At 45.3% G+C, this 21,663-nt stretch overlaps 1 long non-coding RNA gene across 1 annotated transcript; it reads left to right on the forward strand.

Annotated features, from left to right (window-relative positions):
- Positions 1–3,445: 3,445 nt before the first annotated feature.
- Positions 3,446–11,971, forward strand: LOC111929604 (uncharacterized). The gene is made up of 2 exons (XR_002864764.2): positions 3,446–3,823; positions 11,757–11,971. It is a non-coding gene; the product is annotated as an uncharacterized LOC111929604 (long non-coding RNA).
- The last annotated feature ends 9,692 nt before the right edge of the window (positions 11,972–21,663 follow it).

A 21,663-nucleotide genomic window follows, 5' to 3' on the forward strand; every position in this document is an offset into this window, starting at 1 on the left:
TTTACTTGCCTTCAGCTTTGATGAGCAGAATCAAAATCTCTCCCCTTCCTACACTGATGGAAACACCACAAAGATGGGCAAGGCTTCCTCAGGACCCTTATTGTCTTGTGATGTCCCCTTCTTTGCCTCCTGTCTGCCCCTTAATCTGCTGATCAAAAACCTGAATTCATAGAGACTGATCCTAGAGTAAGAACTATGTCTTCACTCATTTCTATTATACATCAAGAGAATATCTGCTCATCTGGAATGAAAGTAGATCCAGCAGCAAAGGGATCAAAAGGTAGAGCTCAGCCTAGGCCTTCCTCCAGCTGTGAGACCAACACCCAGCCCTTCATTGCTGCTCCTGGGCAGTAAATAATTCCTACTGAAGACAAAGGACACGGGGACTGGCAGACAGAGGTTACATGCTGCTTCATTTAGCAGCACATCCCCAACTTCAACTGCATTGAATGGCCACACCACTGTCCAGCATTTAACCCTCTGATAAAAGAATGTGTCAGGAAGGGGCTTGGAGGTTGCCAGGATGGAGGTGGCAGCAACATGAGTAGCTGATCTCCCTGGAAAACAAATGTCACACACCTTCTGTTACGTCTGAGCCACATGGGTCTCTGATAGGGGATGGTCAGCATCAGGAACAAGGGCAAGGAAAAGGGTTTGGCTGTTGCTAGCCTTGCAAGGGGCTGTGCCTCAGTGCATTTATTCCAGCAAGGGTCAAATCCAGTGTCTGCCAACTGCAGTGGGAATCTGGAGGCTGGACTCCATGGGAGCCAAGCTGCTGCTTTAAGGTAGTAGCCTGAGTCCCCTGACATGGCCAGCTCTGTGCTGGACCCCATGCCATCAGCACTGGGAACATATCTCACACAGGTGGCACTGGCAGCAGGAGCAGCATCTTCTTTCCCACCTCATGATGGCATCCATCTCATGAGAGATCCCAGCTCTGCTTCAAGTGGAAAGGGTTTGCACATGGCAGCAGCTGGGCAGTAGCTGGTGCTGTGCTGGTCAGCTCTCCTCTGGTGCCAGTGGTGCTTTGGAAGGATCTGTTGGAGAAAAAGGCCTAGCACCAAGGGACTATGAAAAAAAGCTGAGTGTTTCTGTTCATCTATCTTACCTTTCTCTTGCATTTCTTTGATTGTTCATTTGGGTGGTTGGAAAGGCATGCTTATGCTGCCCTCAGTCCAGCACCTTGTATTGTCTCCTTTTTTACAGTGAGGTTGATGAAACAATTGAACAGGTTGCCCAGAGAGGTGGTAGATGCCCCATCCCTGGAAACATTCAGGGTCAGGTTGGACAGGGCTCTGAGCAGCCTGACCTAGTTGAAGATGTCCCTGCTCATTGCAGGGGCTTGGATTGGATGACCTTTAACAGTCCCAACCCAAAATATTGAATGATACCAGGACAGCTCATGTGCAGTTGATGTTACTGGGACTTGGATGACCAGACCAAAGGGACACCAAACTTTATTTTCTCTGTCAGCTGTGAACTACCTTGCTATCTAGTAATAAAGTTCCATCATGATGAGGAAACCCTCCATTCTGAATGATACCATTTCAAACTAGCTTTGCTTTGTTTTCCAAAGCTTTCAGACATTTCTAACACATGCAATCCTTGCAAAATTTTCTGAGAAAGTGACAAGTAAACAGTGATTCTCACAGAGAAAGAACATGTGCTTTCCACTTCACTTACACCCTTTGTACCATGCTGCAGAGGAGCTCCTGGATCAATTGGCAGGGTGTGCTCCTCCTTGCTAAATGCTCCAGTAAGCGCAAAGGAACCAAACCAGTGAGAAGGGAAAGGCCGACACATTACCAAATGGTATAATTCTTCATTAATTTTCAGTATCTAGTGACTTATGTCTCTGAATAAAGCACTCAAGCATATTGGATGGCTCAGTAGCTGTTCTACACCAAAACATTTTCTAGCTCCTTTGTCACATACTGTCAGTAAATCTCATGGAGTATCTCCCAGGAAAATGAGGTAGAATTGAAATAAATTGGCCTGGAGGCAGCTGCAGGCTTGTGGGTGTTTAATGTTTAAAAGACTAGAAAGCATCACTTCAATTCCACAATATCCATTTGCCAAAGAACTGTTTCAGAAGTGCTATATGCTCTATTATTATTATTTGTGTTTTTATCAGGCCTTAGATTCAAATTTTATCAGGTCTTAGATTTCAATTTTACAAAAACAGGACTTCTTTGAATCTGACACCTTACCACCAAGAGATTAATAAATTGTCCTGCACTGAGCAGCTTATGTTTGAAATACAAACAACAGATTAAAGAGGGAAAGAAAGGTATGGGAAGGTTCAGTTACCTTCCTGAGTTCATACAGCAAAGCATCAGACCCTAATTCACAGCCCTGGAGCTGTAGGGATATCCTGATGCTCACCCATAATTTGGGTGGCAGGGCTTGTCACTCTTCATACCTCAGAATGAGTTATGGAGTAAGGGACACAGCTGTGACTGAAACATGAAAACATGAGGGGAAAGAATAAAAGAGGGGAGTGAAGGACAATGAGCACATTTTCAGATGTTTTGGCTTCCCAGGGATGAAAGGAAGAGGTCAGCTGGCAGAAGCAGACAGCAGTGCTGACAGTGCCCTGGCAGTTTGGAAGGTGTGTAGAGAGAAGCAAGAGAGGGGAAAGGGCTGCCAAGCAGGCGTAGGGTCGTGGCTGGTGAAAAGGGAGGGGAAAGCTGGGGTGAAGTGGGTGAAGAAGGAGCAGAGGAGCTTGCAGACAGGCTGGGAACAAAGAGGAAGGTGACAGCTTTCTAGAACTGCTGCAAACTGAAGACTTAGATGAAGATTTAAACCGGGTTGCAGGGTAGATGGAGGATGCCACAGGGACAAGCAGGCTCAATCCCATGGAACAGAGGGTAGCAGCAGCAAAAGGAACTGTAGCAACACATCCAGCAGTACAAAACACATACAGTCAGCTACTGCAGACTTCAGCTTGAGGAAACGCAGGAAAGGGCAGAAAAGCGACAACTATGAACGATCTTTTTGCCTGGGAGAAAGCACATCTGTCCTTGAAACTGGTGCTAAGCCATGACGGCAGGAGCGTTAAATTTCTCTTGCCGGGGACATGAACACCGCTGTGAAGCCAACACTGCCCGGAAAACTCAAACTGCTGCCTTTTTCCTGGCAGCCCGAACTCCAGTTGTGTTCCCCATCCGCCCGGGGCTGCAGGACGGGCGGCAGGGCAGAGGGGGCCGGAGCTGTGCTGTGGGGAAGGCCCACGAGAGGGAGCCAGGAGCAAAGGAACGGCGGAGCCCCGCGTCCCGCCGGCCCTCGCGGGGAGGCGCCCGGAGCCCGCGGCCCCCGGCGCACCGCGCCTGCCGCCAGCCGCGCAGCTGCGGCTGGCCCTCCGAGGGTTAACAACGCGTTTACACGCCTTAATGTCATAATAATAGCACCCGAGGGAAAGATTCTGCGGGTAACCTTTGCTGGCTGTCAAAGGCTAAACCCGACATAAGGGGCAGAGGTGGACGCCGCTGGTGTTCGCCCCTCTTCCTCCTGCTCCTCTGCTTCAGGTGTTGAGAGAAATGTGCCTTTGCCGTCGCAAAGTGGTGTCATCTCAGCCCCGTCGCTATGGCCCCGCTGCCGGGCACAGAGGTCTGGGGACGGTCCCGTGTCCTGGGGTGCCGCCCTACCGCCGGCATCTTCCCTGGATGAGGAGGAGAGCATGAGAAAAATCAGCATTGATGGTGTGGGTAAAAGCTGCTTTCTCAGCACCCACTGAAGTCTTCAACTCATAACTTCACTGGGAAATAAATGGGGCTTGGAATCGCCCAGGGGTGATCCTTTGAGCTCTAAGCTCTTAAGGAAGGTGAGCACATGCTTGTCTTAAGGCTCTGTTTAAGCACTTTTCTGGGTCTGGTTATAGAGTTGAGCACCTTTCAGGGGAGATCTGGAGCCAGAGGAGATATATCCACTTATTTGGGCATCTGATCTTGTGTTGCTGAAGTCTTTGGTAAGAGGTGGTGCCGGCCCAGGGAGCAGGGAGGACAGCAGTGAACCTCCCTGTGAGGGCTCTGAAACCCTCCTGTGCCGCAGCTGGGAAGCAGCAGCTCAGCTCACCAGAGAGAGAGAGACTCTTGAGCCTGCTCTGAAACCGACACACCGAAATTGTTGTTTTAAAAAGTGGCTACAAAGGTAAAATACAGCACCTACTGAAAGGCAAATTAGTAGCAGGTTCTGTCTAGCAAGCATTGAGGGGAAGTATACAGAGCCTGTGTTGTTATTACTCTCCCAAAGCTTCCTACCACACTGAGAGAGACACAGTCAGGGCTGAATAAATAATACATCATCATTTTCAAGTCCCAGAGAGGTGACTCGGAGGCAGTTCAAAAGTTCATTGAATTATCAGTTCTCCTTGGGTTCATTATTTCTTTTGCAAAGGATGCTATCAATCTCTATAACTCACAAGCTACCAAAAATAATAATAAGTAAAAGATCATTATGTTGAAATATGTGTTGTAAAGCAGCATAGCAATTTGGAAGATTAATTCAGTCCAGAAGGGGCAATAGCTGCTGGCTAGAGATGGGCTGGACACCAATTACTTCTCTCACTCATTACTTCCATGGACAGAGATTGGGATAACACCTGCAGTGCATGAATAATTCTCCTTGAGTTAATATGCTTTCAGTGCTGATTAACTCTATTTATACCTCATCTATAGTGATGCGAGCGATGTGATTCATTCCTTTATTTCTGTAACTCTCTGATAAATGGCATTTATTTGCCACCTCTGACCTCCTCATGTGCATGCTGCCCATTAATCCTTCTCAGCCCAGGCTGCTACTGCCATCCCAGGCCGTTCAGTAGCCATCAAACAGCTGCTCCTCATTCTCTTTCCTTCACTTGAAAGTACCCACTCTGCTACAAAAATGTGGGTCAAGGGAGAAAAGAGATGGGAAATTTCACTATGATGATAGAGGAGGAGGGAAGTATATTTTGTGCACGTGATATTTGGTTCTGTAGGATCTTTGTCCCACAGGGAAAACATCAAGGTGCTTCTGAAGAAACAATGATCCAATGTGATGTGTTTGGAGTATTTAGCCCTGAGTGACCGATTGCTTCAAGGTAAGGTGCCATGGCCATGCTTCAATAAGCAAGGTGTGACCAGCTTGAAGTCAGATGTTTGGTGTCACTGAGGCTAGTCTGTGTCATGGGATTACTGGAATTAGTACTGGAATGGTCTGGCTGGGGTGGGCTGGTAGAGTCACCATCCCTGGATGTTTTTAAAAAGACTGGATGTGGCACTCAGTGCCATGGTTCAGTTGAGGTGTTAGGGCTGCGTTGGACTCTATGATCTTGAAGGTCTCTTCCAACCTAGTCATTCTGTGATTCTGTGTGTGATTTTTCTTTTCCACTTTTATTTTTTGGGTTTATTTTAATTTTTATTTCCCTAACTTCTCTGAGTCAGGTCTACAGGGTTCATGACCCAGGGCTCACTCTTGAAACACATTGTGGCCAGACACAGTCTCCTGAGGCTGGCAGAATGAAGTCTGCAAAGAGAGAGAGACCTTGAGTGTATTAAATGCTCTTGCTTCTCTCCATCACTACCCAAACCCAGAAGTAAAACTTGTCTTGATCTGGGATGTAAAGTAAAAATATCTGACTGCTTCAAGAAGTAGCAAGGTTCTTTTGCTCTGTTGGAAGTGGAGATGCATTGCCCAGCGGCTGGTAGAACCCTGTCACTAAAGGACACAAAATGATTCACACGAACATCTCTCAGTGTTAGAACAGGAAAAAGGCTACTTTATTCCCTGACTCCAGTATTTATAGATGCTCAACAATGACCAGGGATTGGATAATTAAGTTATCACCTTCCCAAGCACACTGGTCATGCAAAATGTCCACCAAAAGATGTTTCTGAGAAGGAATGTGATAAACAACTTACATTTATAGAATTTTCATGGGAAAGTAACTAAAACTATGAAAACATTATCAGAAGGCTTTAAGTTTCAGGACAACATCTCACCCTTTCTCCTTTAAAAAAGAAAAATGAACAAAGAAAATGAACAATATTTTAAGCAATCAAAAAGGAAAATAAACAATGTTCTGAACAATCAGAACGCTCTAGTTTCAGGGTGATAGAACCCCTCACATTCACAATGGCAGCACAGATACCAGTCTGAGAGAAAACTGGGGAAGTTGGACTTCTGTTTCATCATTTAACCATCCTTGCCAAGAATAACTTTTCCTTTACATATAATATCTTATTTTTCACATATCTCCCATGCCATCCTATATCCACCACTTAGGATCTGCAGCATTTCCCATCACCTAGGCAGAAGGAAACTTGGCCTATCTGTTAAGCCTTGCCTGTGTTCTCCCTACAGCACAAATGTGCTTTTCTGGTCTGGGACAGGCTGGATTCCCTGGAGGAGCTGAAAAACCTTTTCTAATACCTGATTCCCACCACTGAGCTATGAATCTTTTTCTCTGACTTTCTGGGGGCAGGTTCCTCATTTGCATTTTCCTTTGATCATTGTTTTAAATTCTTGAGGGATTCAGCTGCCTGCTCTGTTTATCTTGCTACCCTTTTTTCTCATTCAAGGTCTCCAAACACCTTCTCTAAGAATGAGATAAAAACTTGCACTGAGACCCTGGCTGTTTTTTCTAATTCCCCAGTCTGGTTGGATCTACCCACTGGCCTCAACAGGCTTAAATGTCATTGTACTTTTGTGTAGATGCTTCAAGATAGCTCACTGTCCTCCTTCTCCCTGCATTTCAAACCACACTTTTGCTTCCAGTATGTTCGAGGTCTTTTTTCTCAGTAGAGATCTGTCCTCAGCAGGCCACTCTGCTCTCATGGCACTTCAGACCCAGCCCAGCCCCAGCCTTTGGTGAAGAATTTGTTGCAAGTGGCCTCCTGCCACTGATGGTTGTGGTTCAGGTGCTGTCTCTGCTGGTGCTTTTTGTCATCATCTGGTACTCATCAAATTATAACTGGGCAGTGTGGGGGAGTTTGGGGACAAAAGGGTCAGAGCTGGCAAGGGTGGGTTAAATGCACCAGTTAAACCAGTCTGTGGTGGCCAGCACTGGGACCTTCTCCAACTTATTCCTGCCCCAAGCAGCTCAGTGCCTCTTGCTAGTGCGAAACAGCCCCAAGTCAAATGAGGACACATTGCATTTGGAGATGTTCTCTGCCTCCAGAAGATCAGCAGGATTTCAAAGGCTTAAGTAAGAAAGAGGAAGGCCCTCAAAATGAGCTTTCATAGCTCCACTGTTGTGTTTTGGCTTGGCAGAATGATATTTCAGGCAGAGGTGAGGTCAGATAACTGCTGGCAGAACATTGGGTGGCCAGGTCAGACTTCATCAAACAACACTGAGATCTGGACTTGGGAAAAATACTGTAATTTGAAAAAATTCATATAATTTGCTGTTTCCAGGCTCGCTGCTGAAGAAAAGTCGTCAGTACTGAGAGATGGTTAGATGTGAGAGGCGGCACAATGGTCCGCAGATGGATGGACATTGGAGTCAGGCTGTATGTGGATTAATTGCTGCAAGCCCACAAAATAACTGTAAAGGGATAACACAGCTGCTGCTGGAAAAAGCAAACCTCTTGGCTTCTTGCACCACCTCATGCACAGTGTTCCCCTCCCCTCCATCTCTCCCTGCTCCCTGTGTGCTGCCATAAGGCACGTCCTGGAGCCGTGCTTAATGGAAAAGTGATTTGTCTCATAACTGCAGCTTTACACAGTGTGCTACTGTGGGCGTTACAAATTGCTAAGCAGATTTAAAGTGTTCTTTGAGTTACAAACTGCAGTATTTCTCCACATAGTGATTATTATTCATCTTTTCCAAGACACCGTGGGCCTGATCCTGCAATCTGCACTCCTATTAAAGTCAGTGCTGTGGGAGTACTGCCGGCATACAGACAGCAGGAGTAAGACCCAATTAATTTAGCCACAGGGAAGAGTAGGGCAGCAAACAACCTTTTTTCCTCTATTGTTTTCCTTTTTCTTTTTTCTTTTTTCTATTTTTTTTCTCCCCTGTGCTTGTATGTGAATTTTCTTGTTCTGTGGCCATATCCAGAGAAGTGTATCTGGGTGCAGGCTGCTGGCCAGTGCACCTTATTTCTGTCCTTCTCTTGGGTCAGATGACCAGTAAGTCTTTCTCAATGGAAATCTCATCCAAACTGATCTCTGTGCATCGTGGGAAGGGGCACAAACAGATAATTAAAATGCTATGTCTAGAAGCTGGAGGTCTAAAAATGTGGTGTGCATGTATGCCTTGAGCCCATACCACCAGCCCTGCAGTGGCTGGTCCCCACCAAGGCCAACCCTGCATGGGATGCTGCAGACAGAATTTATGGGTGTGTTTCCCACACAACATCAGGGTCTGTTTGTGGGCAATCTGGAAAAAACCTCTGAACTTCTTTCACCCTCTTCTTCTGGGGAAGACAGCTCAGTGCTCTCCTGGAGGAGAAAGCAACTCTCAGTGACTGGCCTGCTGTGCTCTCCCTGCCAAGAGGTGCTGACACCAAGGTGGTGAGCTCCAGCTGCACTGTAAGGAGCACAAATCCCAGGATGGCTGCCCTGGTGGCCCAGCCCATGGGCTGTCCCACTGGTTCTTGTGCCACTGTTCCCTCCATCCCAGGAGGAGACCTTGCATTAGGCTCGGTTATAGAGCACTGAGGCAACAGCGAGCCTCATGGTGTGAGGTGTTCACAGAAATGTGTGCTGCAAAGCAAAGAGGATATTGTGCTTTGTATCAACTGGAGTGTTTTTAGCTTGTGAGACTGCAAGCCTCGAGGGCAGTTGTAACAGCTGAACCTTGGAGCCACAAATGTGTGGTCTTGAAGCCAAGGATGAGCTGGAGTCATCCCAACATGAGGAGGGAGTTTGTGTGACTGTGACACTGGGACGCATGGTGTCCTCTGCAAGGGCTCCTCAAGTCCTGCTGGGCTTTGGATGAGAGCTTTCATCACGCAGGGAAACCTCTGCTTCCTTGCCCCAGATTCCAGCAGCACGGGGTGATGCCTGAGCCAGAGAAAACATCTCCCCCTTGCTTTTTTATGAAAGCTTTCTGGGATTTTTTCCTGGTCTCACAGAAAGCCATGACAAATCTCCCGTCCCCTCCCAGGGAAGCAGTGCCAGCCAGGAACACCTTAGGGAGTGAAAAACACTCTGTCAAAAACATAAGAAAAAGCAAGGGGAGAAGGATCATGATTAGTTGTTTTTCTGCAATGTGAATGTATAATAATGAACCTTGGGAGTGAAGCCATGTTAGTCCTAATTACAGCTCTTTAAGTATTTATATAGCCTAATCTGCTCACCTTGTTCTTTGGCCCAGTCCAGCATATCTGTAGAGCTGCCCTTTCCAACTCAGCCCCATTCATATATTTCACTGGCCCCTGGGTAGCTATTACTTTGCTTTAGCTGAGAGGATGAAAACAGATCACACCAGAAAGGTAAACCCCAGGTAAAAAGGGTATAGTGTTAAATAAAAGCAAGATGTGTTGTTTTGCCTACATAACAGGTTCATTACAGTCTCCTCTCTCACCATTATTTATGCAGATTTTTAACAAATGCAAAATCTGCAGATTTCAGGAAAATTCAGCATTGGACATGCCCTGAAGAATCAACTGAGACAACCATGCTTATTTTCCTGTGTGACCTCCATCAAGTTGTAAATGATACATTCAGCAATGACAGAGTAGTACATTAACCCCCTCTTTCACCTCTCAATGCTTCATTACAACAGGTCTATTTAGATGTAATAGGAATGGCTGGGAGATAGATTAGATGCTCATGGCTATGATGTGGAATTAGTTGTGTAACCAACCCCTTCTTTAGCCCTTCTTTGGAAATCCTTCTTCTAATACCTTTCCTTCAATAAACCTAAGGAGGTCAGGCTCATTTCCAAAGAACTACTTGTAAACTAGAGGAGTGAATATCCAAACTAATGTTTGTTAATATCCTCCAGCCTTGGATCATACCCACTCCCCAGTCCTGTACACTGAACATCTAGGGGATAAAGCCATGTAGTAAATGTCCCACAGGGAGGAAGTAGGCAAATTATGGACTGTCTATAACACCACCACTGAAATGACCATCAATATGTACAGAAGGGCTGTGCAGCTTTCAGGATTTTGGTCATCTTGGCAATTTGAAGAACCTCTAATGTAGCATACTTCATCCTGAGCACCCTTATGAGCCTGTTATGCAAGCAAAACAACACATCAGTACCTCCTGTTGCTTCCACAAAACCTTTATTAAGGAGATGATATACCAGAGGGACAAAATTAGTTTTCACAAAAAGTACCTGATATTCTCATATTGCTCACGTCCATACCAAATTTGTTGGCTGTCTAGGCCTGAAATAAAAAAAGAAATCAAAACAGGGGCCATTCTCTTCCTCTGAAGCCAAGTGGCACAGATTAGCCATTTCCAGTCTATAGTACATCTGATTCTGTCTCATCTGACCATCTGGGCTGTCCCTATGACCTTAATACTGTATTTTTATGTTCTTAGAATTATCTTTTTATTTAGTTTTTTTTCCCGATTTCTAAGTGTCTGAAATAGCATCGCAGTTGAGCAGGGTGATATTTTATTTCTGTGAAAATCAGGCTATGGAAAAAGTATGGCACTGTGTGGGGAGGATAGTGCTGAAAGTGGTGCAGTCTATTCCTCCCTGCCTCGTATCTGGGAACAGCCCTCAGTGCATCCTGCCCTCCGTGCCATACCAGGGCAGCGGCTGGCACCGGGGCAGGGAGGAAGACAATGCCTGAAGAGCAGAAATGATGGCCAGCACCTGGGGCCTTTTGTTTGCCGTGCCGAAGGACCCATAAGAAACCTCCATGAACAGGTGCTGGTTGACTTCCCAGTGAAGCCATTTGGTATCTAGGGCTCCTGAAGGCTCATTTCAAACTGTGGTTGGCTGGAAACTTTCCAGCAAAGTTCCAGGTCAACAGCTGCTTTCTTCAAGACTTGGATGTCTTGTATAGAATGAGTTAAGTTCAGCCAAGGCTCTGGGGTGCCTTTCTCTGGATCCCTAACATCCCTGGGCTGGGGGTACTGCAAACTGGGGAATCAGGAACGTGTATTTGGAAAGTCTTTTCCTGGGCTAAGAAGTCTTGAGTTTAAGGGTCTAGTCCAAATTTACTGAAACTCAGAGGGAGGGAGAAGGAAGAAAAATGTTCCTTTTGGTGAACCAGAATTCCTGATCTTCAGACAGCTCTGGTACTAACATTGCCACCTATGCTACATTTCCAAACATTAACCAAGTGATTGCTGCCTATCAGGACTGACCTCCTTGGTACTGTGTGGGCACACCACAGCTCCAGTGACACCTTGACTAGGAGCCAGCTCTCTGGTGCTGTCATTTCCCAGTGCTTGAGAGCAGCATGTTGGTTTAGCAGCACTGCACAGCTGCCCTGTGCACCCTGCAGGGGCCTGATGAGGCTGCCTCTCCCGAGCTGCACATTCAGTCTCCATCTGGAGAAGCACCTCCAGGACAAGGAGAGCCACAGAGAAGGGATGGCTCTCCTGGAGCCAGTGAAGTGCTGCAGGGAGGCAAGACCACTTTGGCAGGCTGGCGGGCACGCAGTGGTCCCGCTCTTTATTCATCTTATGAGGGGCTGGACTATATTTCTGCAGGTAACTTCCCTGACATTATCAGTGTGCTGAACAAATTATGCTGCCAGATAGGACAGGGGTGTGACAGACTCTTTTCCCAGAACCACCCTGTTGCCTGTGAGGAACAAGACAAAATTTACCCCCAGCATCTTTTTTTTTTTCCACCTCAGAAGTGCCCCAGGATCTGCCAAGGTGAACATCAGCAGAGGAAGCCAGTGATGGGTGGACACCTACCAGATTTGAGCAATGCACTCAAATGCCTTGAGAAGAGCTTCATCAAACATGGTACAGAGACTAGCCTCCAGTAGCAGCTACGTATAAATACATGTGAACTACACAATATGTATTCAAATACTAGGATAATATATAAAACCTCTGTTCTCCAGGTATTGACTCCTCATTTGCTTCACATTCAACCCTCTTTCCTCCTGTACATAGAATCCCCAAATTGTTAAGGTTGGAAAAGACCTGTAAGATCATCAGGTCCTACCATTAACCCATCACTGCTGTGTTCACCACTAAGCCATGTCTCCAAGTACCACGTCCCATGTTTTTTGAACACTTCCAGGGATATTGACTCCACCACTTTTCTGGGCAGCCCATTCCAATGCTTGACCACCCTTTCAGTGAGAAATGTTTCCTAACATCCAATCTAAACCATTTCCTGGTGCAACTTAAGGCTATTTCCTCTTGTCCTTTCACTTGTTAACTAAGAGAAGACACCAAATGCATTGCACAGCTCAAAATGAAGTCACCTAAGACTTGCAGGTTTTCTGCTTCCAACCACCTCCCTGCAGCTGTTATCCAGGCTGGCTGCCCTCACATCCCATTCCCATGTTGCCAGCAGTTAGCTCAGCACACCTGCAGCAGCTCCCACAATGCAGGGCTCAGTCACCAACAACACATTGATTAAATAGTTAAGCACACTGCAAACCCAGCATCTGTATAACAGTAACACATCCCAGGCAGAAAAACTCTGCAGGAAAGGTCCTCCAATTCATTATTTCACTCAGCTGATTAAGAAGATGATCTGTCAGCACTGAGCTCCTGCAGCTGAGCTCCCCAGGCTGACCAAGGTGCAGGCAGATTTTAGGGTGCTGTGAAGTGCTTAGGAAGACCTCTGGGAAACTCAGGTAATTTGCAGTGTACTTGTGCTGCTCTGTAGGTCCTGTGTAGGGGAAATCAAAGCCCAGATGGCACAGCACACCCCTGCAAGACAAAGATGCTCCTCTGTGAGAGAGCTGGCTCCCCCTTTCCACACCTGCAGGCTCAAGGAGAGCTAAGCTGGCTCCTGGTGTGGTCCCAGAGTGATCCTTGCATCTCAGCAAGACCTGTCTGAGTCTAGAGAGTTTGGGAAAGGCAATGTACCAGCTACCCAGTGATGCCCCATGCCCTGTAACATCTGTCCTGGAGGTGTGGGCAGCAAGGAGCCTTTGCCACAGCTGTCTGTCCTTGAGGAAGCAGAGGGAGCATTGTCTCCTCCTGAAGGGAACTGAGGAGTGGGAAGAAAGGAGGTGAATGGCATTCCTGAAACGTGGGAAAAGAAATGTTTTGTCATGGTTTCCATGGAAACTGGGAATGGACAATAAGCACTTAGATGTTTTATCATGTCTCTTAGCACTTGTAGAATGCAACCTGTGTGAAAAGAAGCATTATGCTGTACAGGGAAGCTGACAGGTACCGAAATGGGAAAAAAATGTGAGAGAACCTGTGCCAGGGCATCCCAGCAGAGGGGCTACAGAGACAGCAGGGAGATGGCACTTCCTGAGGTGCTGCCGAAGAATGAGAATGAGGTACCCTGGAAGCATGGGAAGTGCAGAGTCAAACATCTGGGGAGACAGGATTTGGCATGGACAATCCCATGGAACTCCAGGGCACACACTACTCTTGGGCTCTCATTGCTGCCAGCCCCACTTTGGCACCTTTCTGTGATCCTGTATGTCCTTAGTCCAACCAGGCATCTCACTCACAGCTGTTCTGTTTGTGTGCTTCCTCACTGCACTCTTTGGGGTTTTATTCAACACATATTTTATGACTTTCATCACTCAAATTCATTTTGGTGCATTTGACTGGAAAAGGTCACGTAGATCCAGCTCAACCCCTAAATGACAGATCATGCCCACACACTATCAATACTCCAAAGAGCAAGACATTTCCCTGGTTACAATGCATTCCTAGGCCAAAAATCACTCTTTGTCCTCAGCACATCAAACATCCAATATGTTGTGGTCATGATTATTTTGGTCATTTTGCTTTCCCCATCTGCCTAAAAGATTAAATTTCTTCCTCTTGCTCCCACTCACATTCCTCCTCCAACATTTCCTTCAGGAAATCTTCTTATGGACGTGCAAAAAAAACTGCAGGCACTTATCACATGAAGCACATCATGATGAGAAACACCCACCCTTCTCATGAAGTACCACCTCCTTCCTATCCATCTTCCTGAAGTACATGCCAGTGATCATCTGCAACCACTCTGCACAAAGCTAAATAATTCTTCCTTCATGCTGAAACCACCAACAAAGAGCCTCCTTGGCCAGGGAAGCAGCATACACTGAATCCAGATGCCCAGAACAAGAGGAGGAACGAAATGTTCATATCTCTAGAAGCAAATAGTCCCTCTGCATTCCAGCACCCAGACTTGTTTTTTGCAGCAACACAGCATCACAGACCTTTCCATTTCCAATTACTCTCAGTGAATATTTATAGTGATCAGTCAACCTCTGAAAACCCATGGAAAATACCTGGTCCTGCTGGAAAAGACCGGGTATGTCATTAAAGCCAGCTCCAACTCTTGCACATTTCCAGGCTTTTGACATGACAGAGCAGAAATCTCCCCATTTCAAATCCCTGACATTTGCTGTAGCTGATCTCCCATCCCAGCTGGTGAGCTCCTGATCAGCAGTAAGATGCCAGAGGTAATGGTGGCATGGTTGTACACTTGGATGGGCACATTTATGTTCCTTTCTTGTAGCTCTGGGCTCTGCTCATGGATCTAATTGGTCTTTGTCACCCAAAAGCTTTGCCACTGGCAATGACCATCCAAGTTCTGAACCACTACCTGTTGTCACCAGTTGTTGCTGCCTAGGTGAGCCCCAAAACAAAAATTTCATCTAGTAAAAAGGCTGCATGTAACTTTTCCACAAAATTTTATCTCATCTTCCTCTGGTATCATTTCCTGCAGTGTATCACCTCAGTATCCAGTGTCTTTGGAAACCTCAGATACAAATTCTTTTGCCTGCCCAACTACAAATGCATGTGCATAATTCTGTCCATATTAATGAATCTCATAATCATAGCACTTAGCAGCATGTCCTCCACTTGCCAAATAGTAATTTGAAAATGGTGCCAGGAACATTAATGGGTGTCAGGAAAGGATGTGAATCACGGGAGTTCGGCGGTTTAATACGCTTACGCCTCCAGACCAGTATTCCTGTAGTTTTGGAAAGGCATCCCACAAATTACTGCCAGCAAATTTGTAGAGTACAGAATAGAGGAAGGGACCACTGAACCTCAGGATATCTCCCAAGTACCGAGAAAATAGCATATGCACAAGGGTTGTCAAGAGTAGCACATTAGACTGTGATAAATAAGCAGGTGCACCAGGGAGTTTGATGTAGAGTGTACAATGTATGTATTTATGTACTGAAAAATACCATCCCTGTATAGACATGGCCAAAGCTCTAAAAAAGTTAATGTATTTTCTATAGATGGCCCAAAGACATCCTTAAAAATCTAGAGATATTTGTGAGTACCAGATGGGGAGAAAACTGCAAGATGTCTTCCCTATTGGTAGCTGGGATTAAATCCAGAATAGTTGTTTTTCCCCACGGAGTTATATGACTATATTGTGACAGGTACATTATTTGAATCTACTTTTTCATGGTGGGGAGAAACATAGTTCAACTGAATTTATGTGAGAGTAAGGCCTCTCTTTGGCTATGTTAAATTACATTCTGGTGCACAGCAAACACAACTTGAAGCAAAGGTCTGTAGAGAATTAATATTCTAGATAAGGACTTAGGTTTTGCCTGACACAGCACCAGGATGAATGGGCTGTTGTTAGGTTGAATTCTTTTCTTGTTACCAAGCAGGTCTCCCAGTAGCACTTGCAAAGATAAGGAGATCAGATCTCCAAATTCAGCGTGAAAGCTGATCACTAAATCATGATGGAAATTTTTCTCTTGCTTTCAAGATATCAGGTAGTGGCCATTACGACAGTCTACTGTGTCAGTTTGGAGACACGTAAAATGCCCTATTTTCTTCACCCTTAATACCAAGATTGTTGCCTCCCCATTAATATGCCCTTTTTATCTTTTCTCTTTCATTTGATATGTAATGCTACACTTTGCTTTGCTTGGTAATTTGCTGCGTAACCTGCATCCCAAGTTGAACACAAGTGACTATGGGTCATATTTGTTTGGTGCAGGTCTGGCTGCAGATCATCACTCAAGTTGTCCATACAGGATATGTAGCTGGTTGGCATATAACCATCTCTGCCTTGTAAATCTGAGGTCTCCCTTATCGCATTGCTTCACAGCAGAGATAAGTGTGTCCTGCAAACACATTTCTCTGCATCTGAATCTTTTTATGGATTTGCTTTGACTGTGTTCCTTCCTTTTTTTGTGTTTGCTTTCCACAGTTATCCTAGGGAACACATTTTCTGGAAGGAATACTCACCAAGTGTGAATTTAGTGTGAAAACATATTTCAGACTCATAATAACAGCCACTTACATCACAAAATAATTCCAGAAAGTTACACTCACCCACTTGGGAACAGAAACACATCACATCATCAGAATACCAACATGTCCCGAAGAACTGGCCACAAATGAGACACAAAGCACAGATTATTCCAATAAATTATTTAGCAAATAAGTCTGAGCAATAGGTCCATACATAAATATTGTGATCTCTTCTCAGATAATCGACAAAGATAAATGATTTAGCTATGTGTCAGATGAATTATTCAGCCAAATACTTGGAAAATAAGTGAGATGCAAACATTTGTTCTTAGACAAATCCTTTTAATCAACTAATCTTGTCAGCTTCTGACATAGGAAAAATGGAAAGAGAATGAAGCAGAACAGTTTCTTCCTGAGGAGCATTGATTATATGTCAGCAACATCCTTGTTTTAAGTCTGGAGAAGATGTCTTTGAATGCTAGTAGCTTTCTTAAATCTTTCTTTGAGTTTGTAAAATCATACATAGCCTCAAGACACTACATCTCGGAAGTTCTGCAGAGATGCTCAAGGTCACAGTCAACATGTTTATCAGAGAGATTCAAGAAATTAGTGAAATAGCATCTCATGCAGCTCCATTTGTTTCCTCTGTTGGATCACAAAGTGTATTTCTCTCTTCTTGCACCTTTCCTGAGTTACATCACAGCACCCCACTAAGGGAAATATGAATACATCTAATGACTCTCTTTCAAAACCACATTGAAATGCTTCTTCAAGAGAAGCAGCCTGCATCCCCCTTGAGCAATGAAGTCTGCCATCTGGTAGGTTTGTTCTTTATAGTCATTTAGAGGATATTAAATCTTCTTTTGTATGCAGAGAATTAGGTGGTGGAGGGACTTGGCATTCTATTGAAGAAAAAAAAAAAAGATGGAGAAAAAACAGTTCATAAAGGCATTGTGTCCAGAGAAGAATATTAGAAAGGCATTAAGTAGAAAGACAAAAGGCAAGCTAGCATCAGCTCCTTTGAAAGCTGTAAATCATTCCAACTCCTCGGGTGGTTGGTTAAGTTCATTGTTAGCTGGGTAATTATTATCCTTCGTTAGAACCTAAGCTTCTAAACATATTTTGAAACAAAATCATCCAAAATGAGCTGCCAGAAAGATCTAATGGTGTCAAAGGAGAGTCATGGAAAAAATATGTTCAAACAGAGCCTTTAAGGAAACCCACAACTTTTCATTTATGTAGTTACATTGCTTATCTTTGGAAATTAGGGCTTTTTCAAGGTGTTGTCTTTGGTCATTGAGTAAGTGTTGAAGGTAGCAGGCTCCTTAAGGGAGAAAGAGTCTCCAGACAAGGTTTCTGGTATACCCTGGGGACTTTCACTGACCCTCTAACCTGGAGACTAATGGAACAGGCTATTGCTTCCAAATCTGTTGTTTCAGCAGATGCCAGGAGCGTTGGCCTGGGTGAAGGGCCCCCTCTGTGAAGTGGAGGCTGTTGGCAGACTCTTCCAGCTGGAGGGATCAGGTATATCCCAAAAGAGAGTGAAGAGCTAGAAAATCTATGGGCATGCTAGAAATTCAGGAGATTTGTGCAGAGTCTGATTACCTAAAGCAAATATGTTACAATCATCAATGGCGTGAGATTGATTGATTGATTGATTGATTGCAAAGGCATTGCAGCTTCTAAAACAGCATTCACAACTCTAGAAGGCCTAAGTAGGGCCATAAACCTAAGTTAGATTCAAGTTAATTTTATTTTAATGCTGATAGTTGTTGAGGCTTTAATAATTCAGCTAGTTGTGAAGACACAAGAAAAAGTTAAGAACTCTGAGCACAACAGTATCATCACAAAATGCAGAATAGCCCTGAAATTGAATCCCAATGTAGCACCTACGCTGGGGAAGTGCCCAGTGCCACACAAAGCAGCCCCAAGCTAAGTTTTCTTAGCAGCAGCAGTCATTTTGGCTACCCTGTAATCTCACATTGCAAACCCATCCCAGCTTGCAGGACACAGCTGGCCCAGCCTCCTACCTGGGACTATACAGTCACCTCAGGGCTCATTTAGGTCAGAAACTCTCTAATATGGCAATTCATTTGTTCTTGAATCATGGCAAAAATATAAAGAGCCCTCACAAAACTACTATACACTCCTGTGAAGTGCTGACCAAGCACAGGGCAGCACCTACACCACAAAGTAGACCCATGTAAGCCAGCTGGAACAACCAGATGTAAATTGGAGGAGCCCTCTGGCTCACACTGCTACCTGTAGGAAAAAACAACCCTGTAATGAGCAGCAGCAGCAAATTTCCAAACCCCTCTGCTACTTCTCCAGATTCGCAGTCAGTTTCCTACCAGACTCATGTGTCAGCAGATCATAAAAAGTTTCAAGTCTCCTTTTCTTTTTCTGGAGTTCTGGAAGAAGTTGTACTAACAATGAGCCACTGCTTGACAGCTCTGAATCCCAAGCTGTTGGGATACAGTGTGACTTCCAACATATTGCTTCCAGCCCCCACCACCCACGGGGAATGGCCTGGCAAGGGGAGAAGCACAGCCTGTTAGGAGGAGCCTTCCACAAAGAGATCCCTTATTCCCTGCACTCATCACAAGGGCAGCACCCACATCAGGCCATGCAAAGAAGACAGTTCAGCTTCTGGCAGGCCAGGAGGTCAAGAAGTGGTGGTAACTTCACAGGTTTTGTGTGCTGCATGGCCCAAATCAAACAAAAGATGCAACAGCCAGAAAGGATGGATGCTTTTCTTCACCTTGAACTGCACTTACAAACCCATGTAGGAAAGCTAACCTTAGGGGGCTGGAGGAGAAAGAAAAACATTAAACACCACCAACTGCTGTCATTGGATCTGGCTTTGCTCCAAGGGTCTGTTGGATCTGAGATTGATTAGAATATACAGTATCCTGGAAACAGTCAGTACCTTTAGCTGATTATAAAGCCATTTTAATTGTCTTGCCACCACCATAGCAACCATACCCTCAACCACAGCCTCCAGGTGAGGAGATGGGCTGTTGGAGGACAGTCTGGTGCCTACAGACCACATCTGATAACAATGCAGTGATTCAGACAGATGAAACCTTGCTCCAACACCAGAAGAGGCCAAATTCAGAGAAGGAAAATACTGAGAGAAGCCAATACTGTAATACATAGTAGCTCATGGTGATAGCCAACATTTAGCATAAAAATTTAAATGGACATTTGGTATTATAGTGGGAGGCCTCCTGTTACAGCAATCTCTGCAGATCTTATCCCACCAACAACCCCTGCAGTGCTGCACGCCCACATCGGGGTAGGCAGGGCCACATTCCCTGCACAGCAGCAAAGAACAAAGATGTGTGGCCTTGCAAGTGTATCATGGAATGAAGCTTGAGGAGGGGGAAAGCACATCCTCCTCAAGGGAGGATGGGAAAGACATGCAAGTAGGAGCTCTGCAGCCAAGAAGCAGCAGGTTTTTTAATAAAAAGCAACTCTTCTCCTTCCAGTAAATTTTTGCTGTTTAATATCAGAATGCTTTGTGTGATTATTATTTCTCTAGCCTGAAGCCCAAAGAGCCCTGGCACCTGAAGCTTCTTTGATTCCCATGCTTGCTGCAGCTTAATACACCTCACCTTCCCTGCTTCAAACAGAACCCCAGTATGACCAGATTCTGTGACCCAAATGCCCTTGTATCAGGTGAGAATTGATCCCTTTAGCTGCTGCCTGATTTGTGTGAGAGCTGAGCCTGTCATTGGCCAGCTTGTTTATGCCTGTTTGGATTGAAGAGCTGTGCTGCCTGGGTTTTCCTTCAGGATATGGAGCCATGCAACCTTATGTATTATGAGATGCTTCACAAAAACAGCTTTTAAAATAATCAAATACCTGCAAATGAATTGGAAACTCTTCTTTCCCCTGTCTCTGCAAGGGCATTATTCAGGCAAATGCATCGAGAAAATTGAAGGACTGAGAATTTTCAATCGGGACTGGAGTGATTAATTGTCTCAGAGCACTCACGTGGTGACATGCACAGCAAGCACCAAGGTGTGACATCTCACAATTCACAACAAGAGGTGTGTCCAGGAGGGACAGCAACCCACAAAGGAGGGAGAGGTGGGAGAAGAAAGGTCAAATTTACAATATTAAATTCACAAGGTTAACAATGCCTTAGCATCATGCATATTCATCTGTCTCATTCACTTCAGCTGAGCCAGCTGCCCCTGCTTCTGACATTTCCCTACAACAGAGGTGAAAGAAATTGGTTCCTTTTAATGTATGGCAAGAAAAGTTTATGGAAAGAGATGCATACTGTATAGATGTATAGATGTAGATGGGCAGTTCATCTGATACACTGACTTGCCAAGGCATGTGGAAACAGCGGGACACATGCCATGAAGAAGCAAGGTGAGAGCTGCATCTCTTGCACACATCTCTACAGGCAGATACGAAAAATGTGTGCAGGTGCTTCTGCAGACATCCAGCTCTGGAAATTGCACGTCCAGCCTGGGTATCTTTGGCTGTAATAACAAGTCAGATTTTGGCTGAGGCTCAAGGCAGGGGCACCTCTTATGCAACAGTGCTAGCACATGGGGGCTTGCACAGATCCTTTTCCCAAGATCCCAGAGGTGGCACGTGCATGGGGTGCCATCCTTGGCCTCAGCATGGGCACTCCTCACCAAGCATCTTGGCCACAGGTTTTCATCTGGATTTGGCGTGCAGGATGAATGTCCTTCCCACACCAGTCTTATCTGCATCTGAAAATGCACCCCCCTTCTCTTGGAGCCAGTAATTATTTCCATGATTAATTTAACAAAGGCACCTATCCAATACTTGTGGTCTCCTGGCATAATTAATCATGAAATTAAATTCAGTCTGTGTAGTGTTCAGATCAGTTACACAGGAATAACATTGGTGGACTGGCATTTACCCTGTTCATCAAGAGAGCCTTTTCCATACAGCTTACTTCTAGAAACTGCAGTGGCCTTCAGAAACTATCTTTCCAGGAGCCCATGAAGGGGATATCCCACCCATATCCTCTGCTTTCCCAACTGGGGTCTGGTCAACTTGCCCATGGAGCAAAGTGAATTCCCCACTTGAGACCTCAAAGGTTGGAAACACAACTCCAAAATTGTCTTGGAGAGCACCAGGCAGATGTTAGTTGCTTCGGAATGTTTGCTCTAGCTGCCACGGACACATCTTGAGCCCCACAACACTCTACGGTCACAGTAGGTCACCATAGGGGCCAACAGAAGACAGAATGTCCCACACTGCCCACTGGGCTGGGTGCCGCCTCTGTCTGCCACTGAGGCATATCTGCCACCAAAGACTAAACAGATCCTGTGGTGGGGACAGAGGCTTGCTCTTTTCTTCCTTGGGGCCACGAAACCAAAATATATTGTTACCACAAAG

This window comes from Cyanistes caeruleus, chromosome 6 (assembly GCF_971803275.1).
Source record: "Cyanistes caeruleus chromosome 6, bCyaCae1.hap1.1, whole genome shotgun sequence".
Taxonomy (NCBI): domain Eukaryota; kingdom Metazoa; phylum Chordata; class Aves; order Passeriformes; family Paridae; genus Cyanistes; species Cyanistes caeruleus.